Source organism: Aptenodytes forsteri, unplaced genomic scaffold (genome assembly GCF_000699145.1).
Source record: "Aptenodytes forsteri isolate BGI_AS27 unplaced genomic scaffold, ASM69914v1 Scaffold143, whole genome shotgun sequence".
Classification (NCBI taxonomy): Eukaryota; Metazoa; Chordata; class Aves; order Sphenisciformes; family Spheniscidae; genus Aptenodytes; species Aptenodytes forsteri.
The window spans coordinates 1,300,133-1,319,130 of NW_008794951.1; positions in this window are offsets into that span (position 1 = coordinate 1,300,133).

Sequence of the window (18,998 nt, forward strand, 5' to 3'; positions counted from 1 at the left end):
GGTTTTTCAAGGCATGAAAACAGTTTGGAATTTGCTTTCCTGTGAAAGTGTCTTTGAAGAGAGCATTTAATAAAACAGTGAAATACTTGATTTCTCCTGAAACTTTTCTACTTTTTCTTACCAGTGAAAATGGAACTTTAAAGTTGTAACTTGTATTTTACTATTGGAATCTGTAACCAGGCGATCTGACAAAAAAAAAAAAAAGAGAGAGAGAGATCTGAAGTCAGTTTTTAAGGATTCTTTCCAAGTTCCTACTGAACTTGTGTTTGGGGAATGCAGCACTTTGGTCGATACCAGCTTTTGCAGGCAAAGGAGCTTTTCATTCTCAGCAGTTCTGATTTTACCTAGACTTTTCCTAAGTGGATACTACAGTAATCAGAGGCAGCTTGCTGGAATTGGTCTTGTATAATAATTTTAGTGTGTGCTTGAATATTTCGTTTTGTTCTGATTTACGATGACTTTATTTACCTAGGCAATTTCAATAATTTGGGGGTTGTGTTTTTAATGACTCTCATAGTTAAATGGAATTCCTAACAGAGGATAGAGAGGGAAACCTTTCTTTGTGCTTTGTCATATATAAATATCCATTAGTTATTTGCAATGAAATGTTGATCCAACATTTTGTTAGTGAAAAATAGGCTCTAGCAAGATGTATTTTGTGGATTGAAGTCTTACATTTTACAGTGCTCAAATTTAGAGAAATTGTCATAATTAATTTACTGTTATTTTAGTAGTATTGGCCTATGCTCAACCAGTAGAAGTTGGAAAACGTGACATTAGTTCTTTGTCTACTTTCTGCTTGAGATTGTTCTCTGGTAACATCTTAGGACTTACATTGTTAAGCTTAATCATCTGCAGTTAATATAGGATTAATTTTCTGTTCTTATTTACCTTAATCTCTCTTTATTTTTTGTATTATCCACATTCATGAGGGTTTTGTCCCCCCTCACCTTGCAAATACATTTATTTCCACATTACCAAGTGATTCTTATTCCCATGTCTGAGTATAAAGACAAAGCATAAGTAAAGGATATCAACCAGCAAATTTTAGAATTGTTTTTTGTAATCATCCCTTCTTTCGCAGGGATCACCTCATTTTTCATTATAAAATCATCTGCTGTCGTGTTCATATTATCAAAGAGCATTGAACAGTATTATAACTGTGAACTAATATAGCACTAATTCTACCATTTTAGAGTCATCTGGGGTATTTACTTTTTCTAATCCCAGAATCCTATCCATATTTGCAAGTATAGGGCATTGTATCATATCATCAAATGGTGCTTGAACATTTATTAAATTAGTGTATTTAAAACATAATTGGATTACATTACATTTTGTGATGTAAATAATGCCTTATTCCACATTTTTGCTCTCTGAAGGTTCATCTTACATCCCTCATGCCTCTGAACAGTCATATGCACTATTAGTAGCTCATGTAACGCACGACAGGGACCATGGTGAGGGGAGCGGCCCTGAGATGAAATTGTGGCTCTTTTGAAATCAGTAGAAGTTATGTCGTTGTATTCACTGGGTCTAGAATTTCATCTAATGTGCTGCAAGAGTTTGTTCTTGAAGAAAACATTGAGTCAAAACATATATTTTGAGCTTCTTTGGGTTTGTTTCATGAGGCAGGGTTTTGTGGATGTTTTGCTCGTTCCTGAGCATTCATAAAAGGAAATCCAAACTCGTGTTGTTACTGTGAAGAGATTATGACTTTCCTAAGTTTTCTCACATTTCATTGCATTCACAGTTTCTCAAAACTTCTGCATGTCTGTTGTTATAGAAGACACCTGGAGTGTCATTACCATTTTGCATCTGGCTATATCTATATCAGGAAAACTGGGACCTGACATTGCCACAGGTGTGCATCACAGATAGCATTGATGGCAATTATAGTGTAGGCAGGGCTTGAGTCTGAAAATATTTACAACAAGAGTGCTAATGGAATCACAAGTCAATTCACTGGATATAAAATTCTGCATCTTATTTTTAACACTGTTTCAATGCTCGCAGTTTTGATTATCATTATTGGAAACATCCTGCTAATGTGGCTATTCAGTGAGGTTGGATGCAGTTGTCTGCTTCTGATCTTGCATTAACTTCAAACATGTTGTATAGCAATAAGTTTTTTATTTGAGGGTACAAAAATTTTCTACAATTATTATTTTATTCAAGAATTGAGAATTGCCTTAAATAGAAATGGGTTTTTTTTAATCTCTTAATAAAGGGATTAAAAGTAAGTGAGTAATGGTGTAATTGGTCACTATGAGTGATAGGTCTCTTCTCCATCCTGTATTGGTAGATATGTGGAGTAACAGTGAGATACAAATATTAAATAATGTAAAATTTTAGTAGGCAATCTAGATTTCTTCCCAGTACAGTTATTATGATATATATGTATTAACAAAGGAGCCAATTAACTGTTGGGATTTCCATCCCAGAGAATAGCGGATGCTTTGGTGTTTGTTTTCTCCCAGATCGGCCTGGGAATTCAAAATAACAAAAGCTTAACAGTAAATGCCAGGTTTCAAACACCTTTTATAAAAAATTGCAACACTGGATCTGCTTCTAAAATGTTCTATTTAAATGCCTTTCTGCCAGTAGTTTAACACTTTATTCAGTCTAAAATGCATAATAATTACACTTTTCATAACAGTTACTATTTTATGAAGTTCAGAAACATAAGGCTAGATGTTGGCACTCACAAAGACGGAGGATGAAGAAAAACTGTTCTTTTTCATACCTGTCAGATACACGCATTCAGCAGGACTGCTGCACATCTGACTGTGCTCATGTTACCTTGCCATTGTACTTACATTTCATGAGCTTACAGGGTAGTTCTGCAACCTTCCCCTTTCACGGTAACCTCTGCTTCAGATGTGGCTGGTAAACCTCATCTTTGCTACAGGCGGTGCTATCCTCTGGGACCTTTAATAGTCTATTAACTACCACCTCATCTCTTCTCTTCCTCTCTCTCTCGTCATTTCCCATCACGTATGCCTATGTGCACCTGTCCCTCGTATGTGACCCCACTTTGTAGGGGGTTGGGAAGTATATTCTGAGGATTTTTTCATTCCTAACCTCATTCATTGTAGCACTGAGTGAATCAAACCTTCTAGTCTTGCTAGAGGAAAGAAGAAAGAGCCAAACTTGCAAATGGCAGAACTGGTGTGAGATGCACAGTTCCCAAAAGAGCGGCACTGATTGGCCTGTTCATGTTGATAATGTTTATACTGATAGGCTGATGCTTTTATATATTTGTGTGTGTATGTGTATAATGCACATTTATATTAGAGAAATTTCCTATTGGGTAATATTTCAGAGGTATTTTTGAGCTAAAAGAAAAAGATCCCTGATTTTTAGAGCTCTAACACCTGTCTAAATCAAACATGTTTAGAAGTCCACCACTTGAATCTGCTTCTTGAATGTGTTCCACACCAGCTGCCTGAGCACACACACTTGTCTGTATCTTCCCCAGTGCTGTGGCATAGCCTCTCAGCTTCTGAATTCCAAATCGAAAGAAACCCTCCTGAGCCTTTGCTCCATCTCACCTCCCCAAGGTTCCTGTTCCACGTGAAGGGAAGTAAAAATATATGTTAGGCACAGTGTGCTGCCAAGTGTTCTGGTAAGGAAACAACAACAAGCAAGGATTATCAATCAAGTTTCACATTTGTTACTGGTAACTACAGGAAGTTAAAAGAGTTGCAAATTAATGTGGGGTTTTGGGCAATTTCATACTTGTTTCTCTAAACCTATATGTTTAAAATATTTGAAAGGAAAGAACGATGATGGGTTTTTTTTTCATGGCCAAAATGAAAAGTGATTTAATGGTAAGTGGAAAATTCACTTTTTAGCAAAAAAAGATAAAGATAGTTCTGTATAATATGTAGAGTTCTCCTGAAGATGTAATCTTACTGAAATGGAAAATTTATCCAATAGAAGTTTTCACAGCCCCTTAGGGTGATTCAGAGGCAGAAGGTCATATAAGAACTGTGGTGATGTTTGGCAGCCAGGGAAAAAGGCTGAGCTTTCTACTGATCAAACTGGAGAGAGCTGTCATGAAATTGAGGGGTGGTGGTGGGGTTGCACCTGCAACACCAACAGACCTTTCAAAAGATTAGCCTTGGAATTTGGGATGCTTTCATCTGGCTAGATGCTTTTGGAGCAGCCACTGCTTATGCTGTAGTTAAATCAGGATAACTTCTGTACTACCAAGAAATTACGGTTTTATTGAAATTAGTGGTAAAGTTCCCATGTATCCAAACTGAGACAGGATTTTACCCATTTTGTTTAAAGAAAACTGGCTTTAAATTATCTAGCGCCTTCAGTTATACATTATGCTGCACAACTGACACTTTCTTATAATTGATCCATGGGTAGTTTTCTAGATCAAATGTTCTGTGAAATGCCATTTTATGCGGAGGTGGTTGAAGCAGGTCAAATTGCTTCACTTAGTCTTGTTTTCTTCATGTATTTCAGCGACTAGTACATATTGACAGACTTAATTACGATTGCTTCAAAAGCTAGAGGCTACTTATTTTGCCAAAGATTTTCCATATAAACATGACATTAATAATGTGTATTTTAATTAAGTTGCAGATCGCTTTTTAGTAGGCTATTTGCTGAAACTGACAAGAAGAAAACAATAATGGTTGAGCTGTCAGAAACAGAATTTGTGAAAAGAATGAAGTGTTTACCACTGTGTTTTATTTAACACAAATAATAACAGTGAAGAGCATTTCAGACTTTGATAATAGCAATGTGTGAGTGAAGCATGTGGAGTAAGTCTTCCAAAACCAGAACTTGCAGCCTTGGTTCTTAATTCTTTTCGGTGGCCAAAGATAATGAGTGGCAGATCCCAGATCCTTCTTGGAAAAGATTTCTTTTTATGCGTGAAGTGGGACTTCAGTCCTGCTTCTTAATATGGGGCTAGTGATTTTCCTATCTTCTTGTGAATGTGCACAGTCATAGTAGTCTTGATGTAACAATTAATTTCATTTCCTAATTATATCTAGCTCATGATTACAATAAACAATGTTAGTACTTGCCAGTGCACTGCTAGTATACTGCCCTATCTACCACAAAAGGACGGCTGGGCTGATTACATTGTGATTTTTATTTTCTTGACAGTAAAACACACGATGTTTGTAATGCTGTAGATCTCTCTGCTGTCATTGTGACAGACTGTATTTGTGGGTTTTGGCCTTCCATGTAAGTTCTAAGTTGATTATCTGTGTTGGAAATGTTTTAAGGAGACGTATGGACCTTTCTGATCTAAAAATCTATTACAAGATTGCCAGTTTGCAGTTCACCTCTCCAGGGACAGGCAGTAGTTAAAACACACAATGTGAAGGCTTAATGAATGGTTTCAGAACTAATCACCCTTCACTTTAGGTAGATAGGGGAAAAAAATATACCTATATGCCTTTGTTACTTTGTAGTAGCCTTCAGGCTCTGGATCAGTGTCCTGCCAGGGTTTGAAGCTCCTTTACTTAAGTGTTTCTCCTTCAAATCATGGCCTGCTCAGTCTAATCAGGTTCCTTGAGTTTAGTTAGTCTCAGTTGAAAAATCAACAGAAAAACAAAAGAAAAATCCTCTGCATTTAGAAATCATTACATTTATATTTTTAAAGCTCTTTTTAACTAGCTTTAGGATTTGGACCTCACAAAATGTGTAATGCTGTGAGAGCCCACCCACAGTCCTTCTTATATGAGGCAATTATAAGGCTTTTCTTTTCTTTTTTTTTTTCTTTCTTTTTTGCCTTTTTTTTTGCCCTTTTTTTTTTTAAATTTATGGGAGATAAAGCTACATATGGAGGAGGGGGTGGGGATTATCTCTACACTTCTTGAGGACTTGAAAAGCAGTTAGGAAAGAATGATCAAGGACTTGGATGGTTGCTTTTTTTTTTAGCATGACGTTCTGTTAAAGACTCATTTAAGTAATAAAGAATAAATGAGTTTAATTAAATATGTGCAGAGGTTTGAAGAACTTTTGTGCGTTCATTAAGCTTATTCTGTCTTTCGATAGCGATTATGTATGCAATTGTATACATTATGAAAATTAAACAAAGCGTAATAGGCCAAAGACATGAGTTAAAGGAATAGCCTATTTTTTTTTTCCTTTGGTGGGGTAATTAACATAATGAATTGACACTGGCAATTTTTCCATACTGTACCCTAGTGAAATTGATAATGCTTTATAGTGGGGAAAAAGGTATTCTCAATGACTCTAGTATGGAAGGTCTAAATAATAAAATAGAGAAGCTAAACTTCTAATATTTTTTTAAAAATTGAACATAAAGGGTAATTTGTTTCCATCAGAAGGTACTATTATCTATCCTTCAAGGCTGAGTGGATGTAATTGCCCATCATATAAATCTCTTGACAAATAGTGCCCTTAGGCAGTGTGACACTAATAATTGTTCGATTACAGACTTTTAGCTTTTCAAATGGCCAGAGTCATTATTATGCACCTCATTAATAGAAATAAAAGCATAGTTTAAACACATAGGAAAAATGTTATTCTTTTGAAGATGAGTTCATCTTTACATTTAATGTCTTTTCTACCTGTAATATTTTTTAATAATCATAATTTAATTCCCTTTAATAAAAATTGAAATCTAATCTGATTGTTTACTGAAAAAAGGAAGGAATTTAATATTCAAACATTCAGATTTCAAATAATATGTTAGCAGTTTATTTACCTTTTTGAAAAATTATGTTCATTCTACCTATATGGCTTCAGTGTGTTTTAAATGTTTCTAACAGATCAAATTTATTCTCTGAGCCAATGTAATCATCCTTTAATAATAATTGAAATCTAATCTGATTGTTTACTGAAAAAAGGAAGGAATTTAATATTCAAACATTCAGATTTCAAATAATATGTTAGCAGTTTATTTACCTTTTTGAAAAATTATGTTCATTCTACCTATATGGCTTCAGTGTGTTTTAAATGTTTCTAACAGATCAAATTTATTCTCTGAGCCAATGTAATCATCAAAGAGTTAAGTATTATACTACTGGTCTTCTGGACCTCGATTCTTGAAACTCAGTCATGCAATTTAAAGGTACTGAAAATAGGCTGAAATTGATGAGCTGGTAACTCCTACAAGTTAGGAAAATTCTTGGAAGACACAGACAATTGTTGAAGGTGAAATGGAAAATGACAACTATTCTTTACAATGTTGCTCCTCTTCTAGTATAACATAAAGGTATGAGGGGGAAGAAAGCTAGAACTCTCTTGCTCTGAGAAAATTTTCTTGCAGAAGCCAGGAGGATCAGCGTTATCCAAATTGCCAACCACAGTCATATGGTAACTAAAATACTTCACTCCTTGCAAATACCAATCAGCCTCAGTGTCATTCATCCTATTTCACTCTGTTAATTAGAATGTGTTACTGTGTTTAGATCACCATAATATATAATATCTATTGTCAAATGAAAGAAAATGCCCTACCCCCAGAGAGTTTGAAGTTTGATGATTTCATCTGTAAATACACACTGCTTGTCCTACTGCATGCCTTTTTAGTTTTCCCAGATACTTTATTAGCACCTAGTCACAAGGCAAAATAGCAGTTTTTTATATGAATGTACTAGAGTCACAATGTTCTGTTTGACGTTATCACTACTGAAATAGGGTTATCTGAGAGAAGATTGAGGAATTGTTTCCTAAAATTGTCTATTATCAATCTATTTAAAAACAAAGTATGACTGATTTCTGAATGATCTGGCATGGACAATTGGGAACAAGGTCAGATAAATTTTATCTTACAATTAAGCCTAGATTGCCATTTTTCTTTTGAGGATAATTGCATTTTTGTATATTTATTTGTTTAATGTATCTATGACTTTTGACTTGCTACAGTTCTTCACTGTTTAGGTAAATTTTGGAACATTTAGAGCACTTTCAAGTGAACCTCCCTGTTTCCTCTGAAAGGTTGAGGGCTCGGGGTGGGAACATCAGAGTACAGAAAATTACATTCTTCAGCCTAGGTCAATACCATACGCCATACCCATGGCGTATTTTACAATAATAGCCAAAAGAAACAAGGATGTTGGTAAGATTACATCTATGCATGGATATACTTGGAAATTTTCTGTTTTATTCTATTTCTGGCTCTACTGATTCAAAATTCCTGTGACTATCATACATCTTTAACATAGAGTTTATTAAGTGCTTCCTTTGAAAGCTAGACATGATATTAGGTTCTCTTTGGATCTCACTGAAAATTCAAAATGTAGATTTGATCTGTTGCAAGACTTCCTAAAGCTTGGTTGTGTATGAACCTGAATGAAACTGATGTTTTTAATTAGATTTGCGTAAGATTTGAGCCTGAGACAGAGAATTTGTTCATGTAGAGAGAAACTAAAATAAAATGTCGGCATGAACCTTTGAAAAACAAAATACAATAACACACTGGTTAGGTCGCAGACTGGGTGGCTATTGCTGTGGTAGTCATAGTCTAGGTTTAGGAGAAGACCCTCTTTCCAACATCAGTATGCATGAGAAATGAAATAACAATATTGGGCGATAACTAGCTACTGAGGCTGTGTTTATATTTCTTAATAAACTGGTCTAGAAGGCTTCCAAAAGAGCGTGGCCATAAAGCAAGTTGGCTGGCATTAGTAACACAGGACCTCATTCCCACTTTCAAAAACAAGCAATCATGTAGGCAGGTTAAGAGTTAAGAATAAGGCTGCTCACAGCTGGAAATGCAGCAGTGGGAACTGTGTATAATATTAGAGCTTGCTTAAAAAGATTTGAGATCTACTTTGAAAGAGGGTGATATTTCTGTGTAATTTACAAACCTTTTCAAAATCAATACAGCCATCTCAACTTCATCTAACTTTCAAATTTTTGCATTTTTGACATATTTTCAAAATTATCTCCTAACTCTTTTGTAATAATTCGCATTGATTGCATGCACTTGATCAGAGTCAAAGCAATAAAATGCAGACTTCAGTGCTGCTACAGTCAGCATATACAGTAATTATAGCTTCATCTGGTCTTTTTGCTTTTAAGACACATTTTACTTTTGAAATTAGAATTTTTCTGAGCTGTTTTGAAGTTTGAGAACTCTTTAAAATTAGAAATAGAGCTGAGGAGTTCCACACTAGGAAAATTACCTGAGATGCTAAAAGTAGGTGTTACATGGATGTGTGTTTATTTCACAACACCTTGCAAAAGCATTTGTACAATTATGCTTTCCTGTTTTACTTTTGAAAGTAGGACTTGATTCCAGTTTTCCCACATGTAGGATGTATTTAGAGAGAAGGTGGTTTTTGTTTTTACACTCTGGACATAATGCAGGTTTTATCGCCAATTATTTGTCTTTATTGTTTGATAAGAACAAAGGTTGAGTCAATATCTTGTCCAGAGGCTTTAAATGTGATTATGTCCTGGCAGAGCCCAAGGATTAAGACTATGGCCAGCCCTTCTACAGGAACACAGGAGAATAAGAGGATGTTTGGCTATAGCTGTTCCTAGGCTCTTACCCATCCATGTCATTATCCCAACTCTGCCTGGAAATTTGTGTGCATGTGTGCCTTTTCAGCGACATCAAAATCATTCATTTAGCTTGTTAAATGTAAGAGAGTACTCTCAGGTTCTTATGTTACCTGTCTCAAATTTCTTACTGGTACTACATCAGTTTTACTTTGCCTGTTTATAAAATTTGAGCCTAAAGCTTACCCGTTTCTATTTCCTCTCAAGCCCAATTGATATTTACAATAGTTTTCATGTAAATGCCTGATTATGCATAGGATTAAATTTCAGAATAGGATTCAATTAATCTTTCTAGTTTTTTTCCCTGTGTACATCAACAGGAAGGTCAATAATCATGAACACACACAGAGCATGGCTGTTCCATGGTAGAACTCAGGTGTTGGCATCCTTTTTTCTTTGCAGATCCTAGCGGGAGTTGTACTGATGATAGCGTAGCTGACTTTTGGTCCTTTGCTCGGTAAAATCTGCAGTGAACTGAAACTGCCTGATTATTTGAATGCTTTGTCTTTGACATATATTTTGTTATGAGAAATTTGTACATCTGTGTGCATTTGCTGTGTCTGAGAATCACTACAGCATGGCACTCATGTTTCTCAGGAGATCTAAGCCTCGATGCCCATGTAGAAAGTGTTGCCACTACAAAAGACATGTTGTCCATTCATGCCACCTGATCCTCTTTGTCAGTCACTTGTGCCCTGAAGATGTTTTTGTACATTGTAGTGTTGGAACTGACTTCATAGTATCTTCCCCTATAAAGCAATTTTTACATTACAGGAATAACCATACCATGTGAGTTTTCTAAGGCAGAAGGAGGTATAAGAACACGATTTAAAATGGTAGCTACGTTCTAACATTGTTAGGATACTGGAGTAATTATGCAGTTATGTTTTTAAAGTAATTGTGAAGAAAGAAACAGGAGTGAAATGTTAGGCACTTACTCTGTAATCAACACAGATTAAAAAGAACAAAAGAAGGTAAATACAGCTGTTCTCTTGTGAGCTGCTGACTTGAAAAAACAATGGGAAGCATTAGTACTTAACAGCTAGTTGAAGAGTTGTAAGAATATTAAAAGAAACCAAACAAGTTTAAGCAGACTTAGAAACGTATGGATGGCATTGAAAAGTAGTATCATATGGCATTTAGTTGTTCCTTTAGCTAAATTTCACAGTCTACCAGTGTGCCTGCAAACATCGCAGTTCTGTGTCTGCTGGAACTGAAACTTTGTTTGTTCAGAAAATTTTCTCTAAATACTGTTATTACTTCCATTTAAAACGTCTCATTTAAAATACACTAATAATGGCCAGCATTTGAAACCATGCATTCCGTGGTTATCATGTTTAAATCATATATTAAGTATCAACATTCAAAATCACTTAAAAATATGATTATTGTGTTCTGCTACCAACTTCCCAGTGGTCCTCAGGACCTGCCTGAAGGCAACTTTGCAGGACATGCTAAGTAAGTTGTTATAACAGAAAACATTATTTTTTTGAGAATAGCTTCAGAGAAACACTGCTGGGTCATCACATCTGAGTTTTGTGGTAGAAGTGTATTATTAATGCCACCAGACCTTGGAGAATGGAGAATCAGCAAAGGCTACCTGGCCCTCATTACCTTGAATGTGATGGGGGCTTAAAACAGTCCCGTCCTTCATAGACAGAACAAGAGCAGTTAGTGCTCGTTGGAGTAACTGTATCTGTGGTTGCACTAGCGTGCCATCATCATCTTTTTCTCTTTCCTACTCATTCAGTCATAGTTAATCCTCCAGTAGGAGGATGATGCTGTGCACATGTACACGTGATACCCCTAAGGAAGCTTTGAGAATCACTTTAGGCTTGACATCTCACAGTAGCTTGTTCAGGCAAGAAGCAACTTGCAGTCCTTTGTGCTGGATACTCTCCAAAGCCTGCTGTATTAAGGACTGAATTCATGGCTCTTTGCACTTTTTTTAGAAACAATGGAGGGGCAAGTCCCTGAATTAGCAGAGAGATTCAAGTTGAGAGCTTGAATAAAGGTGAATCTGAGAAATATCCCACAGTAAATATGGACATACAATGCAGCGGATAAGTGGTTTATTTGGTCTCTTGCTACTGCTTTATGTGACTGCTTTATACTATTGAGTCTATCCCTTGTGATATTTAAAGCGTATATCTACAGAGATGTCACTTTCTTACTGTCCTTCTTACAACTCACTCTAAAACATCTTTTTAAGAAGTCAGAGAATTTTGTTCCAAAAAATTAAAAATTTTATGACACAATGAAAACCTCTTGTTTGAACAGGTATCGGAGCCTCATTCTGAAACACGTTGCTCATTGAAAAGTCTCAGCACTTGCTTCCTTCTCTCCTGCACAGCGATATTTTATAGCGCTAATATATCATACTAGGATGTTCCTTTTAATTCCAATATGCTGGTGACTTGCTTTATGTCATACATCTCATTTGTAGATGGTTTTCTTCAAAAAATATTCTGTTATGCATGCACTTGCTGCAGTCCTCTTTTGACATTCATTGTGTAACAGAATCCTTTTCATTGTTCTTCAAGACTGCAGAGAAAAGCAGGTTTGCTTCACACTGCTCCTTGTTGACTCGTACAGAACTATATGCAAGTAAGGGGAGCAGAGTTTGACCTTAGATTAGAATAGCCAGTGTGACACATACACCATTAGGGTTTATATAAAGCTGTGTTCCACATGGCAGGTTTCCACACACATTATATACTTTTTAAAGCCAGAGTGCAGAGTATGAAGACAGATAAAGAATTGGATTTTAAAATAGTAGGAATAGAGTACTTGAGAATGGACTCATTCGGTATGTTTAAGTGCAGAGAGAATTAAGTGTGTTCTCGTAGGAGTTACTTGTTAGCCCTATTTCTAACCTATATAGAAGGCTCAGGCAGTGGAATCCAAACACAAAGCAGCGAATCTGCTGATTATTCCAAGTTTGAGGGAGTAATGAAGTTTACCAAAGGTGAGATGCAGAAGAACTGCTTTTTAATTAGGCTTTTGAGGTTTCAAAATACTACCATTGGTTAATGAGAAGTAATATACTGTGTGAAAATAATAAACAGGTACTCCAAGAATGGCAAAAGAAGTCTGAAAGGGGTTTGCAGGATAGGGAAAAGCTTTTTCCTTATGTGCATCTAATGACTTGCTAGGAGTCTGCTCTTGTTTTTAAAACACTTGACATACTTCAGTGCTTTAACAAATTTTGAGTTATATTTTCAAAAGTCACCTAGGCCCCTAATCATCAGTATCTAAATCTTTCTGAAAGTCACTTAAGTACCTAGAGGATTTTCTGCACACGACGGTGTAGTGTAGCTCAGAGGTATCCCAGGCAGATTAGGAGTACAGGAGCAGTGCTTTGCTTAACCTAATTCACTCTGCTGAGAAATGCTGTGCTATCACAGTTGTGGTGTACATTTACCATAGCCCTGTATTTAGGGCTAGCTTGGCTACCTACCCAGCCTTGCACTGTGTTGTTAAGACGTATTTTAAAGTAAATTGAAGTGGAATTGATCTGAAATCCAAAGGTACTTTTGAGTAGCTCACCTTTAAAAGAGCTGGGCAAAATAGTGAAGATTTGGCCATCCCAAAGACGTATCTTGTCAGACATTGTTTAAAAAATGCATATAAAATATGCATATATATAAATAGTTTATATATGCAATATATAAAAAGTTATATTTTATATAGTCTGCTTAGACATTTTGCTTTCTTAAGTTAAAATGCTTTCTCATTTTAAAGATGTCTATTGTAATGGTTTTACATGTACTTTTTAAAAAAATCTTGACTTTTTAGATTATGGATAAAAATTTATTCTTTTATACAGAAATCCACATTTCCGTTAATTTTGTAAAACATGCTTTTTCATTCTTGTGTTTAAGAGTGAAAAAATACTAAACTGCAATGCATTGAAAAATGGTGACTGTGACACTGTGGCATTTGCATGTGAGCAACCTGTTTGTTATATAAAACAAGAGAGTTGGCAACAGTATTTGCATACTTTACTAAAAAATACAGGAAACATGCTTTTTCATTTTCAGTATTTCAGTCCAGCAGGAAGGAAATAATGTTGCAGAGGTGACTTCCTTATGTCTTGTTAAGAAAAAGAAAGGACTGTCCTTATCCACAGTAGTCATGCTGAGCAGTTGGATGGGTATAACTTGTAGAAGACATAAAACCTGTGGGGTTTTTTCCAACGGTGTCTGTTCAGATGGTGTCTGTCCTTGGCAAAAGGCTAATATGTTCAGACAGGGAATAAAGAAAGTTGGAATGAAAGAGGAAACCAAGATAAAAAGGAAATTTTTTTTTGTGTGTGTGTTTGTCTGTGGCTTTTATCTTTAAGAATGTGTGGTTTTTTGTGGTTTGGTTTGGTTTGTTTTTTATTTCTGAATGAATGACTACAGTGACATACTTGCTGGTATCCTTTTTTTGGGTACTCATGGAATCATAGGTATCAATCAAAAGTACTTGTTTTCTTGAGACTTCAAACTTTTGATATTTTTTCAATTTAACTTAGTTAAAGGAATTTTGACATTAAAGGAATAAGGGATTTTTTTGTGTCATTTCAAACAACTCTAAGATCTTTTTTTTAAAAAGCCAAAATGCTATTAGAAACTATTGGGACAGAGCTTTGGTTGACATGACTGTTCAGTGAACATAGTCTGGTATATGGTAGGTCTTCAGCTGGTGATTTTGTCATATTTTAATTCCATATTTCATTTTTTCCATGTAGTTTGTTTCAGAAATGCATTCAAAGTAGTTACTGTCTGTGAACGTACTTCTGTGAATCTGGATGCAAGTTCTGTACTGTTGCATGAATTTGTGATAACTGTGTCTATGTGTAACAGTTTGTCGTAATTGCATATTTGTGCCGTCTTGCTGGAATCTGTTATTGTATGCATTGACTAGCATCTGCAGTGAGGAGTAGGATGAGGTGGTATGAATGTGAGGCAGGACACAATGGATAACTACTGTGAGTCAAGGACGAGGAACACTGAGGTTGTGGTCAGAAGTTCACTGAGGAACTGGCTACCGCAGTCTGAGACTTTCCCCACCTAATTACTGCTAGGATTTTGGAGCATTATATAAACTGTCTTCATCAGCTTTAGAGGAAAGCAGCAGTTTAATTTAAACAGCCTTCCTGACTGATTTGAAGGAACGCAGTTGACCAATGTCCTACATTACATGGTTTGTTCTGCTAGTTCTATTGTGTGGATTCATTACTTCTCCAACAGACTGACAGTAGTGGTAAAGAATAATTATAAGTTCTTACATGCCCCCCCCCCCCAAATTCATAAGAAGACATACCAATGTGTAAGTTTAAGTAATTTACACTGTCTTCAGTGTCTATTATTTTAGACTATTTGGGCTTGCCTTGACTAACAAACAATGTTTTTTATTTTTTTAAAAAAATGTTAGCATCTTCACATGAATAAAAAGGGTGAAGGAAGTATGTGGTATTGATGAGGTAGGCTGTAATGAAGTGTATGCTAGCTGATCAAGTTGAAGCCTGGAAGGAAAAAAGAAAATCAGCAACCTTATATTCGCTTCCCCATATCTGTCTTCCCCCTGCCCCGCCAAATACACTACACGAAGACAAGGGAATAAGCAAATCAAACCATACACAAAAAATACATAAGGTTGACTCCAACCAACCTGAATTCCTTCTGCTATGCTGTGTGCTACTAGTGGAGAATTTGCTTCCTTTGCTGTAAGCTGGAGCAGCCCTTTCTGCCTTCTTCATTGCCAACTCACCTTCTTCATGCCTCTCCTGAGTCTAAAAATTGCTGTCCTGTATATTTTCTGCATGGGAAAACTGGAATTTAAGGCAGTAAAAAATAATTAATGATGAATATCCTTATTCCTGCCTGAATTATTCTCATTCCTACCTAAGTAGGAGTAGCTGTTTGAAGACCTGGTAGCAGCAATATTATTGACTAGCCAAATGCTAAGAGCGAATGATAATGTGTAGGTCAGTTAGCAGTTGTTTTTAGTATACTGTTTTGCAGAACTGAACTACTAGTGGATCCTTGTTCTGTGTAATGAATTTAGAGATAATTTTAAGCTTTGAACCGAGTTACAGAGAGCATGTGGACATTTGGAATATCTGTAGTATCATTGTGTTAAAAATAAAGCAAAGGAAAACATAAATGCCTGTTGACTAAATATCTGCTATCTATTGACTGCAATGCCAAAAAATAAATTAGTTAAATAATTCATGGTCAGGTTGAAATATGGAAGAGGCACATGAAAAAATTAAATTTGTTATAATGTTGAATGTTTTCACAGTAAAAACAACCTAGATACAACACCATGCTCTGTGAGCTGAATCAAACAAATATTCAAACAAAGCAGTTTCATATGCTCACCAGTCCTTTGGCTTTTGATGACTAAAAGGGATTTCATGTTCAGAAAAGACCTTTCAAACCAGCTCTCTTGAACGTGTGTTTTCCTCCCTTAATATCTTCCAATTACATGCTCACTTATCTGATAATATATGCTTAGGAAACCTTATTCTGTTAGTTAGCACTACATTCACATTACGTGGATATTAATAGCAGCATAAAGCCATATGCATCATTATAAGAACTTCATCTTGGAAGCATCTTAAAAACCCTAACTTTAACACTGACTGACTCCACAAATGTCTTATCAGAACATTTGGAGTTCAAATATCCTCGTTACCTCAGATACAAACACTTCAAGCTAGCAAATTAATGCTCTACACTATTAATTATTTTAAATATGCCATTGGAAAACACATGCTATCATTTTGCTAAATGTTGAACCATTCCAGCTTTATATACACTTATGTCTGCTATAGAAATGATAGGGTTTTTTAGCCAGACCTGTCAAGATTTATGCACAAATGCGTAAACACCACAAAAGAAAAATTAATTCTAAAAACTATAAAAATAGCAATATGGGGAACTGGCTGAAGAACTCGATTTTTTTCTGAATCAAACAAAGTCCTCAAGGTTATAAGAATTGATATATGGTAGGATAATTGGACTGTGCTTAGCTCCAGGACGTGCAAAATCTCTTTGCTATGACGTTAAGATTAAGGTTAGGGATGTGTTAAAGATTATGGTTGGAGACTAGAGTGACAACAGATACATTTGTTTCTGGATCTTGTAGGATTTAATGTGAAGAAGATGGTTTAGGTGGGAATGAAAGGCTTATGGAGAGGGTAAGAAATAGAAAATTTATTTTTAGGGTACATTTAGAGTTAAAGATATAATAGGGACTGCTATTTGAGAAAGCAGTGTTTGAGGAGCTAAGTTTATTCCTGGATTTCGGGAGACTTACAAGTATAGAAACATGCAGTGAATTGAGATCCTCAACCTCTGTTTCCCAAATCACCTTTAATTCTAGATGTAACCACAGTCCAGTGGATATATGTCTGCTTGAAGCTAAGCATAAACTGGATGGCCCACCTCACACCAGCATTCATTCTAATTCTGACTGCCTTTTGAGATACAGCAATAAATGTGTGTCCTCCATAGTGAATTCAAACCTATTTCAAACTCTAGCCATAAGCATTGCTCAGCCTTCTGAGAAATAACAACAACGTATTTTTTACTGCTGCCATACAGCCCATGTTAGTCCTGCAGCCTTGCAAGATCAAGTAATAAATCAAGGTCTTCTGTTGTTTCTTTCCTGAGCCTTAGATCAAAGCCTAGTCCTAAGAATACCTTGTGGAATCCTTTGAAAGGGAAGATCAGGTAATCCTTGTTCTGGCCTACATCTTAGGACAGAAATAAGATGAAGTCCAGTGATGATACTGATGGAAAACTTATGGTTCACGCTTGGGTAAAGATCCCTAAGGTTAAATAAAACTTAGGATTCTTCAGATTCATTTTAGGATTAATGCTTGTAGCATGTGCCAACTGGGCTTACAGCTGGTTACATTAGAGATGAATAGACCCTTGTCACCTGGTGATGTTGGGGAAAGGCTTGTTTTATATTTGCAGTGACATTAGGGTTTGGGATGGAAAAGGTGAAGGACTAGAGTAATGGTGACAGACCTTGGGGCTAAGATCAAAACTGGTGCTGATGCCACTAGTGGTTCTTGACTAGTTCTGGTGACCAAAAAGGGTCTCTGGGGTTAGGGTTTTGAATTACAGGGCAAAAGTCTTATCACTCCATCCTGCAAGGTCCACAAGCCTGGAATAATGCCTTGTGGCTGGAATGCGTTGCCTTGGTGCGAACCAAAGGTTGGGATTTGGAGCAAAGAACCAGATGCCCTGGAGCTTGGTTCAAGTCCAGTGTCAGCCTCAGGTATGTATCTAATGCTATTGTCAAGGATTGCAGGGCCTGACCAGAAAGTTTTAGAGGTGGAGGGAGGAGCTGATGCTGTTAGTTTATTCTTTTGTAGGGTGCCTTGAGTTGATGTAGGTGTTGAGCTAGTGTCAGGGCTGTAACATATTGCTGAATATATTTTGATTATAAAAATCCAAATTTTTGTTTGGGATTCTGGAAATCTTGCTGGGGTGAAACGCCGGCAGGGAAGAAGAGTTTATCAGCAGTTTCAGAGCAGGTTAGGATTAGATTTAGAGTAAATCTCAGGTAATCTCATGGCTCAGAAAGGCTTATTGGTTTTCAGTGAGGGAGAATATTGTTAACAGTGAAGGGTTATGGTAAATTCTGGGTAAGTATGGTTTTCTGGGCTTGTCTGGGGGTGAAGGATTTTGTATTGTTAGGGACAAAGATGAAAGCTTATTGCTGAGTCATACAAGTCTTATGCAGTTAAGAAAAAGGGTAAGTGGCTTGGTTTTAGATCATTTAGAAGTTCCTGGTTTCATTTAGGATGTGACCAGCTCTTGGCTTAGAATTTCAGTCTCCAGGGACAGGAAAACTAAGTATAGGGTTAGATGCCTGCAAGATCCAGCAGGTTTAGGTGAGGACCAGTGCTGAGAGGCAGAGATTACGTCGTATAGATAAAATGGCCATCACCTTAGCTGACAGAAAAGACACCAAAACCTGGATTTATATATGTGTATGAAGTTAAAGGTGTAAACTGTCATCTCTTGAAACCAAGCTTCCTATTAGGATCTGTAATAGTCATATTCTTTGTCAACCAGGCACAGAAATAGCTGATACAATAAATTACCATCTCTGAAAAATCATCAGTGATTTATAAATTATTGCTGTAACAGATGATTCCACTGTAGTAACATTAACTAGAAAACTAGTAGCATTAATAGAAAACTAGAAATGGAGAATAGAAGGAAGAGTTTCTATTTTATCTGGTAAAATGGTAGACCCAGGTCCTTACAACTTCAAAGGGAAAGTTATGATAAACTGAACTGATTTTTCATCTGTGTGTTTTGTCCTTTTTTAACTCACAATGTTCTTGATGTATCCATTACACACCTCTCACAAATAAGATGTGTACTACTTGACCAGCTGCAATAATATTGCTGGCTGAATTATTCATGCCAAAATGGGGGGGGGGGGGGGGGAAAAAAATTTTAAGGGGTTGA